This window comes from Miscanthus floridulus, chromosome 17 (assembly GCF_019320115.1).
Source record: "Miscanthus floridulus cultivar M001 chromosome 17, ASM1932011v1, whole genome shotgun sequence".
Classification (NCBI taxonomy): domain Eukaryota; kingdom Viridiplantae; phylum Streptophyta; class Magnoliopsida; order Poales; family Poaceae; genus Miscanthus; species Miscanthus floridulus.
In genome coordinates, this window is record NC_089596.1 from 110,260,221 (window position 1) to 110,272,021 (window position 11,801).

Below are 11,801 nucleotides of genomic sequence, written 5' to 3' on the forward strand. Positions count from 1 at the left end.
GCCTCGGATTGCTGCGTTAAAAAAACACAGGGATGGAGCAGGCACAGGCATTTCGGTGAACTCACCACAAGGAATTTTGACGATCTGGAACGGACAACGATGGCGTGGTGCTCGGAGGGATGACGGCGGCTTCTTGCATGGGTTCTTCAGATGAAAAGCAAAACGAAGAACTCGACGACAAGGAAGCGTCCAGCTCCAGCAGCGGCTCGGTGAGGCACGACGCGAAGTTCGGTAGATAGCCCGGGGCGACGACGAAGCGGCGGCGGCAGATGAAGATGATGGGCGGCAGCTAGATCAGGATTGATGGGCTTAGGTTAGGGATTTTAGAAAAGAAACGATGACACAGGTCTGCTATTTATATAGAATAAAGATGGCATATGAGAAACGTCGTGAGAGTCCTTGATGTACACGACTTACAACTTAGTCATTGGATGATTCCAAGGAAAGAGAACTAGTCGGCTACAAGAAAAACCATCATCCAGCTAAGAAAGACAAAAGGATGGATGCTTCCTTAAAAGATCATTTTTTATATTATATTATACCATCACGTTAAGGAAAGAAATGCAAGGAGCATAAAAATAGAATTGATAGGAGATGGATTAGCGAGCCGAGACAATTTCGATGACAGAAAAAAACGCATACATACCAGAGAAGGAAGGTCGATTTACCAAACACGTTTTGAAAACTTTGCTCACTCTCAACATGAAGTCACACAACACGCATACATCACAATAAAAATATATGCACCAGCATATATGCACAACCACGTTGCTAAGCCTATGATACATTTTAATTTAGAGAAAAATATTAGTTTGCCTATATTTCATGAGCACAAAAATACAAAATAAATCATTTTTACTCTATTTCTAAAAGTGCAAAATTCGGGGTGTTACAATGCTCCTATTCCATCAATAACTATTGTTTGCGTTTGTAGATGTCATTGGTATAGTTGTGCATGTGTCTAATATTCGAGGAAGGGATGACGTGCGGATGCGACCGTACAGGTGCTAACGAATGAAAGATACTTAGATTGAAAATTTTATCATTGCTCCATGCTATCAATTTTTTATTGTTTGATGCTAATCAATTTTGTAACTCGTAGGTACCACTGCATCGTAATAACCGTCAAGTATACACACATATGCCGTCACTCAGAGTTGCGCATTTTAGCTGGTCTCCATGTACAAATGAATAGAAAGAGAGATATTGTATCACTGATGTCCTCATATGTATTAACTAAATAAAGTATTAGTTATTATTTTTTTTTGCTCGTGCATGATAGGTGGAGTGACCACTACTGACGATTTCAGCAAATTGGTATTCAATCCTATTTGTAATCAGGCGCATGATTTTTAAAGCGAAGTTCTTTTGGGATAATTCATTGATTTAATTTATTAACTACAACACTGACACAAATTTTTTTATTTGTTTATAGGCCTACGCAATCGTCTGCTTATTGATGAAGTCAGCCGTTGCCGAGTTCTAAATTTGCTAAGGATACCGTGTCGCGTCTCATAGATTTAGAGAACTAAATAATATTGAAATTATTTACACGCTTGTGACATGCACTTTGAATAGATGATGGATATGAATTTAGTTTAATATAATAGTCATTTTATACATTTTTATTGGTCAAACAGGTTCAAAATATATGGATTGAGCAATATTTATCTGACATATTTGATTGCTTCATTTAGTTTGTAATATCAAAGACTTCTTGCCGATATAAAATATTATTTTAGCCGTATCACGGAAAAGATCTATATAATAGAGTTTGTGAGCCTACGGTGCCGTGCTCTTAGTGACTTTTAATTTCATAAACTTTACTTTTTGATTAAACTTACAGTATTATTATCTTATCGTGCGATCCATGTATTTTTAATACAAAAGTTTAATTGTCCCATAGCAATGCACGAACACGTTACTGGTTAAGAATGGAAATCCAAATGTATTTCTCCCATCGAAGCCTGCTTGCCACTCTGGTTGATGGCCTGCTGCTACTGCATAGTACTAGTACTACTGTGTTCTCGGGGCTCATCTGTCCGTCCGTGTCCTGCTTGGCCACAACCAAGCTGGCTAAGTGAGTTCTGGGAAATCCTCATGTAGACACAAGGCTTGTAAAGGCTTGGCAGATAGAAGAATGCTCCTGATCAGATATTTCCTTTTATTTTGATTTCTGCCTAGAAGCTTGTCTTTCACTATGTGTTTTGTTGTCTTGTCCTAACTGCAATGTGATTGACCTCACTTTTTGTGGTTCCATATTCCCTGTGAAATACCTAGCTAACATGAATTGTCTCCTCTGCAGTGTGTGGTTGGATGCACACTGGGGACTGCAGGCTGCACAGGAGAAGACAACATCAAGGTATGAAATGCTTCTATACTACTATAGCATGGCTGTCAACACCAGTAGTACTCTTTCCAATATATATTGGACTCAAGTAGCTTCGAGTTGTTTTTTTTCCAGTATTTTTCATACAAATAGCAGTCTGCAACATCATGTGTAACTTCATTCATTTTGTGATCACGCAGGAATATAAGTTTGGCTCCAACAAGGCTAGCGCTTTGAACACATCCAAACGGGATACAACAGAGATTTGAGAAGCAGTGAAGATGACAGCATAAATCCCAGCCATGAAGAGGATGAAAACATAAGTATCAATATGTGCTATATATATGTATGTGCTAGAACTTATTATGTTGAATGGCTAGGACTATGAGCCAGTACTGTCTTTTATTGTAATGGTTGGACACTTGATGAAGTTGTAATATATTGGGATTGGAATCAGATGCTGACATTTGGACCATATGTGTGCAATTGGAATTTGGATTGAGATGAAAACTGTTGGGTAATTTTCATGGTGGTTTATACTCTCACGAAGTAACTTGTTTTCGTGGTGGTGTTCTCTCACGAAATACTATATTCTCTGTGTGTTTGTGATACTCTCATGAAATCAATTTTATGAGGGTGACTCTCACGAAATACCAAACTCTCACGAAATCCATTTCATGACGGTGACTCATGAAATGCCAAACTCTCACAAAATCAGTTCATGATGGTGACCTCTCACGAAATAGCACAAAAAACCGCCACAAAAACACCGATGCAAACCTGGTGGCAACGTTATTTTCATGAGGGTGGCTGTCACGGACTCCCGCCACGAAAAGAATATGTGACGGTGAACTCTCATGAAAATGAGATTTTCATGTGTCTATTAACGTGAGAGTTGATGCGTGACGGTATACCCTCACGCATTATTTTCGTGAGAGTAAAACCATATTTCGTGACATTTTTTGCACTCTCATGAAATCTCCAGTTTCTGGTAGTGAGCTATGTCCCTTGTTGTGCGGTTCCTATAAGTAGAGATCATGATTAGTTCTACAATTGGGGCCCTTACCTTTTCATGTCAATTGTCAAACAAAAAATGCTGCTCATTACCTGAAGCATCATCTGCCAAGTATGGAAAAATAAGCTGAAGCATGAACATTTGCATGACGAAGCACCTAAAAGAAGGTGACCTGCATCCTCGCCTATTTTGGAACGCAGCCACGTGGAGACTGTAGCAACATCTGAAACAGGTGATTCGTAGGCATTGGGTGGTGCAAACTGTAGACTGTAGACAGGTGATGCAGAAAAGCTCACCATGAGTAATGACACACTTTTGCTGGAGTCAAAGGAGCTAAAATTTTAAACATTATACACTAATTTGCATTCTCGATCCTCGAAAGCAGAATATGTTCAAGGTTGCAAAACAAAGGACAACATCTCTTAAGTCAATTTCAGGGGCAATTTGACGAAATGGTCCAACTGTACTAAATCATTGTGCGAAGGTTTCCTTGGCGACGTGAGGCAAAGATTATGTCCACAATTGTTGCTTTGGTACGGAAAAATGTAACAGTCATGCAAAGCTTTGGAAGCAAAGCAATCTGGAAGCACATATATACGCAGAGAAGGTTGTGTGATTAACCATGGTAACCTGGAATTATAAATAGTTTTTTTTATTGTTGCTAATTAGTAATCTCGTAGGCCAAAGTGGATAATACAGATGAACAACCAAAACCATCAAAACTACATGTAATACAGATATAGAATCTACATGATCTTACCTCACTTTTGTGCCCGCCTTGCTTTTGTTGTAATGTTGTGCTGCAATGTCAGGAGTGACAGTTATCACGTAGGGGACAGCAGTGCAGGTTCCTTTTGTGCTTTGTTCTCGTAGCCGGTGTTGCAGATGCTGAGTGGGTGTCACAAAAAGCACACATTTGTGGTAGGCAAAATATGAGGGGGAAAAATAAATTGTTGGTATAGTAATCTACATATAGCAAGCTTTTCTTGCAAGGCACCTGCAAACCGAGAGTGTGCATACTGGGTAAGGCTGCTGCAAATTGCAAAATAGAAAAGATCTATATGAACTCCATATTTCTAATGGGAAGATGAATCTATAATGGATCAGAGGCATTTTCTTTGCATAGAAGCAGGCAAAATATGATGAAAAAGTTGTGGGGTGTAAGAAGTTTTAAATGGAGAATATCATATGTAAGACAGATAACTGTAAATCTAAGAACACTGAAAGGAAAGGTAAAGACGACGATGAACAGGTGGATCGTACCTTTCTGTGGCTGCATTAATCGGTGAAGGAAGCACATATGCTAGGGGAAAGCGCAACAGCTCATTGGTGGGGAATGAAGGCAGCCGTGATAATGCAATTTGTTCGTTGCAAATTTCTTCATAGGCTACACATGATAGCCAAAAGGAAAAGAACTAATGTCTAAAACAAATATTTTTTAGTGTTGCTGTACGTCCAAAATGGCTGCATAATAAGGTAGGATAAAATTAGTATGCCTGAAGATAAATGACCTGTGAGGACAAAAATTTCACCTATGCCACACCACATCCATGCTCTAGGAAGTCATAATTCATTATTCAGAACATAACTAAACTTTGGGAGATGTAGCATGCTCTGAACTATGCAGACATGGAACCTGCACTGAAGTTGTTGTAATTGAATCCTTCATGATTAGTATGAAGAGGATTACTATATCGTGCTGGAGTTTTTACAGCTCTGTTTCTTTTGTGAAGCGACGTTCTGTCTGATTGACCTTGCTACTCAGTAACAATGACACAGGAAAGAAGAAGAACACTTAGAATTTTAACCCTAGATGACATTTAGTACCAATAAAGTTTGAATGGGACTTGTGTATGCATTTTATTACTCTTCTTTAGCATTGGATAAATCTAATGATTGCAAAATCAATAAGGAAAACAATGATTACTCAATGTATTTACCTTGGGTGGTGATGGTGCCTTTACTGAATTCGGAGTAGCAACAGCATCATCATGCCCCATTTTTTTTTTGAATGCCTGCATATTTTTGTGATAGAGATGTGAGATTACTTGAGGAAAATATCATCTTGGAGTAGGAGTACAGGTTAGGCAAGATGAGTGCACCGATGGAATTCTTTTATTGGGAAGGAGTGATAGCAAGAGCAGTGATAGTTACCTTAATAAGGATAAGGCGAAGATGCAAGGTGGATACAAAATCTGCACAAAGTAATCAGTTCACCCATATAAATAAACGTTAAAGGGAGTGGAAGGGTGGGGAATTTGATCCGATTAATTGCTGTTGACATGTAACTGAATATGTGCTGGATCGACAATTGCTGTTGGCATCTAACTGAATATGTAGGATCGACATCTCCATATCGATTCCAAAAAATGGAAAAAATAAAAAGATAGAGCATACCTGCGGTTGGGGCTACAGGGGGACGGCGTTGGTGCAGTTGCCATGCGAGGAGAGGGCGGAGGCGCTAGCTTTGTTGCTGCAGGTTGGCGAGAGCGAGGTGCCGCGCGAGGGAGGTGGCCGCAGGCGGAACGGCGTTGCTACGGGGCCCGTCGGGCGACCGGTAGAGGGCACAGGCGGGCGGCGCTGCTGCGGTGCTGGTTCGCGCTGCAGATGGGGGTGCTGGAGACCCGCGCTGGTGCGGGGCCCGTGGCATCGCCGCAGGAGGGCACAGGCGTGGCTGCGCCTGTGTGGTGCCGCGTCGCGCCGAAGCAAGGGGGTACGGGAGGAGTGCTAGGGGCGGCGCTGGAGGAGGGGCGACGCCGCAGGACAGAGCGCCGCTCGCTCTGCGTCGGAATGGCCGAGGGTGCGGGACGGGAATAGAAGGTTCGGGAACGATGAAGACAGCGGATGAGGAGAGAGGCCGGGTAGATATAAAGTACTGTTCATGTATAGTGAAATGAGAGAGGGGAGATGGTATACAGCTTTAAGGGTATATATGGTAGATCACTGGTTCTAGAATTTTATAGTGCCACTAATTCTTCGCAGTCCGTTTCAACCATCACCTTTGACAGTTCGAGATCTTTTATTATTAGCATCGCATCACGATAAGTATAAGCTTCAGCCGTAAGTGTATCAGAAATTGACCCATGTTGACCTTGTGCATTACGTAAAACGACTCCCGAGGCACCTTCATAAGTTTCAGTTTTTAAAACTTTAGTCCTGCACTTTTAGTCTATTTTTTTTTCTATAGGGATCAAATAGGTGGACTAAAAGTGAGCAAATAGAAAAAAAATGCATTTGCCCATTTGCTTCTCAAGAGGCCTTAAACTGGGCTAAAAGTGCATTGGGGGCGCACTGGACACCCCATACCCCCACCCACCCACCTGCAACCGCTGATGTTGTTTTGGGAAAAGGGATTGAGAGACAAATCAGTCATTGTAAGGTAGAGGACTAAACTTTTGTCATGGATCCAAACACCATAAACTTTAGTCTATGGCAAATGGATCAAACATGACCTTAATTACCCCATTAGGAGGACACTGGTGAACTTTCTTTACTTGCATCTTACAAAGTGTATGCTAATGGTGTAGAATGCATAAGATCAGTTGCTATTTTCCACGCCCACCAGCATGCTTAATATGTGGAAACTGAAGTTTCTCCATGCTTTTCTTCCTTTTCTTGCCGTCCATAATACCCACATGGCACATAATATAGAGCCACATTTCTCTTGCGAACATAATGCAATATCAAGAAGGTCCTGACTTCAAGTAGCTAGGTGCAAAAGTGGGACCAATCACGGATTCAAGATTCAATTGACAAATAGACGAGCTCCGTTTAAGCAGTTAGCAAACAGAATCAACAATAGAGCTAAAATATTGTTATAATTTATATGAATAATTCTATAAATCCACATGAAGAAATTCTAATAAATTTTAAAGGCTCAATACATGTGTTCCTAATGGGCTTTAATATTTAAGCCCACAACTAGAGGTGAAAGGTACAACATCAATTAATATTGTCGGTGTTTCAGACTGGGGGTCCTCAACCGACTAGTGAATTTGTTCTGCGTGCTCCCGATTTCGGATGGTGATGCAAAGAGACACAAGATTTATACTGGTTCAGGCAATCGGTGCCCTACGTCCAGTCTGAGAGATCGAACTTGTATTCCTTGCACCGAAGTGCTCGTAGTAGGGGGTTACAAGATAAGGGAGAGAGGGAACTAGTCCCAGGTCTCGGCAGGGTGTCGTGTGGGCCGTCTGAGGCATTGCTCTCAAGCGGCTAGAATGTGTGTGGGTGTGTGCGTTACCCGGTGTCCTCCCCCCTAAGTGACCCAAGTCTTCTCCTTTTATAGTTGAAGAGAGGACAAGGACAGTACATATATTACTATGCGGCGTCATGCCGACAGGGACGGCCTGTCCGAGCCCTGTGGCCTGTTCCTGTGGCGGCGTGGTCGTCGGAGTGGTCCATCCTTGGAGTACTAGGGCGGCGTGGTCGTCCCATCAGATCCTGTGCGTCGTGGGAGCCCCGGGAATGCCTCGGAGTGGACGCGGCGGCGAGCGTGCAAGCCATTGTGGACGGACTGTACGCGAGGCCGAGATTTGGTCGGTGCCGAGGCTTGCACTGTGGTGGGGGGTCTTGGCAGGCGCGAACCCCAAGATCGCCGAGGCCCTGGTGTACAATGCCAAGGCCTTGGGCGGGCGGCCGATCATGGGTACAGCGTTAGGACACAGTGGCCGGTAATCCCCGTCGTACCCTGTCCCAGCCGGTATGGCACTGATCGTGGGCACAGTGGTAGGACACAATGGCCGGTAATCCCTGCCGTGCCCTGTCCCGACCGGTATGGCACTGATGCGACCTCGGGTCGCGTTGGCCATTCTGTGGTGTTGAATCGCCGTCTGGCTGAGATTGCGGGAGTGGTTGAAGCATTAATGAGACATGACACGCTGTCAGGAGGGTCGGCCGAGGCGGGGGGCGACGGACCGCGGACGAGCCGGCCTCGAGCGACACGGAGAATGAGGCCTCGCGCGAGACGGAGATCAGGCTCCTTGCCGAGGCCTTGCGCGAAAGGCCTCGCGCGATACGGAGAACGCGCCTCCTGCTGAGGCCTTCCGTGGGGAGTCTCGGGCGAGGCGGAGACGGCGTTCCCTGCCGAGGCCTTCCCTGGGGAGCCTCGCACGAAGCGGAGCTTGCATCAGGGTGCCGAGACCTCCTGCTCGAGGCTCGAGGCGAGGAGGGGGAGAACCTAGTGGGCTTGGTCGTGGCGGGTGAGGGGCCCACGACTTACCTTCTTGCTTTTATTATTTTTAGATGGGACTTTGGCAACCCATTTGATGTTTTGCTTGGGGTACCCCATTCTAAAGTACCCGATAGTAGCCCCCGAGCCTCGGGGGGAGTGCGTGCACTCCCCCTGAGGGTTTGCCGAGGCTTGGTTTATACCTGCCCCGTAGGAATTGGGGTTTGTTTTTTGAGGTTTCGGTGGGTGCGCGCGAGCGCACCCGCCGGGTGTAGCCCCCGAGCCCCCGGAGGAGTGGAGTTACACCTCCAGGGGCCTTCTTCATTTTCGCGTCTGAACGAGTAGTTCTTATTGCCTTTGCTGAGCCCCCAAGCGTAAGTTCGGGTTGCGAGGGTCTCGGCGAGGCTGCAGGAAGAAGCCCTCTAGCCTCCGCGCGGAGCGAGAGGTTCGTCAGGGGTCCCCTGACTTTGGGTATGATCCTCATGCTTCCTTTCGCTCGGAAGGAGGGGTGGAATGTGCCAGGCTACCCTCGATGGGCGCGAGCGTGGACACTTCCGGTGAGCTGTTAGCGGGTAGTCCGAGTGGAGGCCCGAGCCCCATTCGCTGGGGGACGGCTAGTGGTCTAGAGACGCACTCCAAGAGTACCAGGGGGTTTCTCTAGTGGGTGCCGAGGCCGTTCGCGGGCCTCGGTGGCTTGGTGCCTCCCTACGGTGGGATCCCATTCGGATACTTCCCCGCCGGTCTCGGACACGACTTAGGACGCCTCGAGCGACCGTTCGCTCGGGCCTGGGCCATTCGTAGGCTCGCCCCAATGTCGTCCCTGACTCTGTTGCCCTGGGGCGGCTGTCGAAACCTTTTGGAGGCCCAGCCTTCGAACCCCTAGACCGTAACAGGCTTGGTGCCCTTTTATCGTGTTTGTAGCAAAACTTCTAGCGCAGTTTTGGACTGTTTGTCTTTGTCTTGGGTGCTCTGGCCCTTTCATCTGATCTTCACATGTCCTTTTCGTTCGGACGGAGGGTTAGTTTGCCGAGCCTATTCTGGTCTCAGCAAGGTTGCAGGAAGAGCCCCTAGCCTCTGCGTGAGAGGGCCGTCGGGAGTTCTCCTAACTTTTTATACGCCCCTCGCGCATGAGGGTTTGTTTGTCGAGGCCCCTTTGGGCGTGAGCCTAGGTCGTGGGGTCTCGGCAAATTTGTAGGAGGAGCCCCCTAGCCTCTGCATAGGGCGAGAAGGCCGTCAGGGGTTCCCCTGACTTTTTATGCGACCCTCGCGCTTCCTTTTTGCTCGAAAGGAGGGGTGGAATGTGCCTCGCTACCCTCGATGGGCACGAGCGGTGGCACTTCTGGTGAGCTGTTATCGGGTAGTCTGAGTGGAGGCCTGAACCCCGTTCGTTAGGGGACGGCTAGTGGTCTAGAGACACACTCCAAGAGTACCAGAGGATTTCTCTAGTGGGTGCCGAGGCCGTTCGTTGGGCCTCGGTGGCTCGGTGCCTCCCTACGGTGGGATCCCATTTGGATACTTTCCTGCCGGTCTCGGACACGACTTTGGGCGTCCCAAGCGTTTCGCTCGCTTGGGTCTTGGCCCCATATAGGCTCGCCCATAGTCGCCCCTGACTCTGTTATCCTGGGGCGGCTGTCAAAACCCCTTGGGGCCCAGCCTTCGAACCCCTGGATCATAATAGGCTCAGAGCCTGGTTCCTTCCTATGAAAGGAATAGGCCGCGGGAAATATCTTCCCTATTGGCTCAGCCACGGGTGGCGCGCCTTTTGAGGCAGTTTCATGGGAAGGCGAAACGACGCCTGCTGCCGTAGTGGTCGGGCGCGACGTGATGGACGGGACGTAACTGTCCTCGCATTTAATGCGGGAGACGTGGGCGCGTGGGCCACCGAAATCGGCTCGTGGTTAACCGCGCCGAACAGGGGAAAACCTCCCCGATTTCATCGCCCGCTCGTTTCGCCTCCTCCCTGCATAAATACCCGAGGAATCTCGCCCCTTCTCATCTTACCTTGCCTGCCACCTCCGCCGAGCCATCGCCAGAGCAGCAGGTGCCAGGAAGAAGAGGAGAGAAGAGCGAACCTAGGGAGAAAGCGAGAAAAAAGCGAGAGCGTGGGAGGCAGAGAGAAAAACTCACCGCCGCGCCTGATTCCTCCATCGCACCCATGGCTGGCAACGTCGTCGTTGTCGAGGTAGACCCTTGGGATCCGTCGGACGTTACCGAGGAGATGCTCCAGTCGCTTGTCGACGGTGGGCTCCTCCGCCCGGTGACAGACCCTAGTAGGCCAGAGTGGATTGCTCCGTACGGCGAGCTAGAGCTAAGGCCCCATGATGGCTACATCATGAGCTTTGTCTCCTTCCACGAGCGCGGCCTCGGTGTCCTGGCGGACCGGTTCATGCGGGCGCTCCCGCACTACTATGGCGTGGAGCTCCACAATTTTAATCCCAACTCCATCGCTCAGGCGGCTATCTTCGTTGCCGTCTGCGAGGGGTATTTGGGGATCGCTCCCCATTGGGATTTGTGGCTCCACCTGTTCCGGGCAGGGCATACTACCAAGCCGATGGACATGTCGGGTAAGAGGAAGGCATCAAGGGCCGGAGACTGCACTCTCCAAGTGCGTCAGGACCGCCTGCACCTCTACATCCCGGCCCAACTCGCGTCCTCCAACCGCCGGTGGTACACGAGTTGGTTTTACCTCCGCAACGACGACGGAGGACTTCCCCCTTATACTAGGCGGATTGTGGGGAGTTGCCCAGAGAAATGGAAGTGGGGTGTCCCGAAGGTCGACCAGCCCAAGCTGGAGCCGCTCCTAGAGGGGCTAGCGAGGCTACGGAGCCATGGCCTCACCATCGCTGTGGTCGTGGCCGCCTTCCACCGCCGGAGGGTGCTGCCGCTGATGGCTCGGCAGCGGCGGCTATTTGAGATGAGGCCGGGTGAGCCCGTCGAAGGCACCTGGATGTCTTCCTCCGCCCTCTCCGACGAGGAAATTCACCGTCGGGTGGGGGAGACGATAGATGCAAAGTTGAGGGGCGGCAACCTAACCCCCTTCGCGATGCGACCGTCGCGGGGGTTCCTTTCGCTGGTAAGTCAAGTGCCGCTGTAGCCTCTGAGCCTCCTCAATCTCCCTTTATCCCTTGTTTCCTTATGCGCATTTGTCGTTCCTTCAGGGGATGAGGGACGTGCGCTCCTCCCCGCCGCCCATTCCCGAGGACGCGGGGCAGCGGGCGGTCAACCGTGCTCACACCGACGTGTAGAAGAAGCGAAAGGACGCTAAGGCAGCGAAGCGCACGAAGTAC

The 11,801-nt window shown here is 48.3% G+C and overlaps 1 long non-coding RNA gene across 1 annotated transcript; it reads right to left on the minus strand.

Annotated features, from left to right (window-relative positions):
* Window positions 1-1,912: 1,912 nt before the first annotated feature.
* LOC136517720 (uncharacterized) lies at window positions 1,913-6,189 on the minus strand. Its single transcript, XR_010774330.1, has 7 exons — window positions 5,742-6,189; window positions 5,499-5,539; window positions 5,285-5,359; window positions 4,608-4,808; window positions 4,105-4,341; window positions 3,437-3,611; window positions 1,913-3,351 (listed from the first exon to the last, which is right to left on the minus strand). It is a non-coding gene; the product is annotated as an uncharacterized lncRNA (long non-coding RNA).
* Window positions 6,190-11,801: the final 5,612 nt, after the last annotated feature.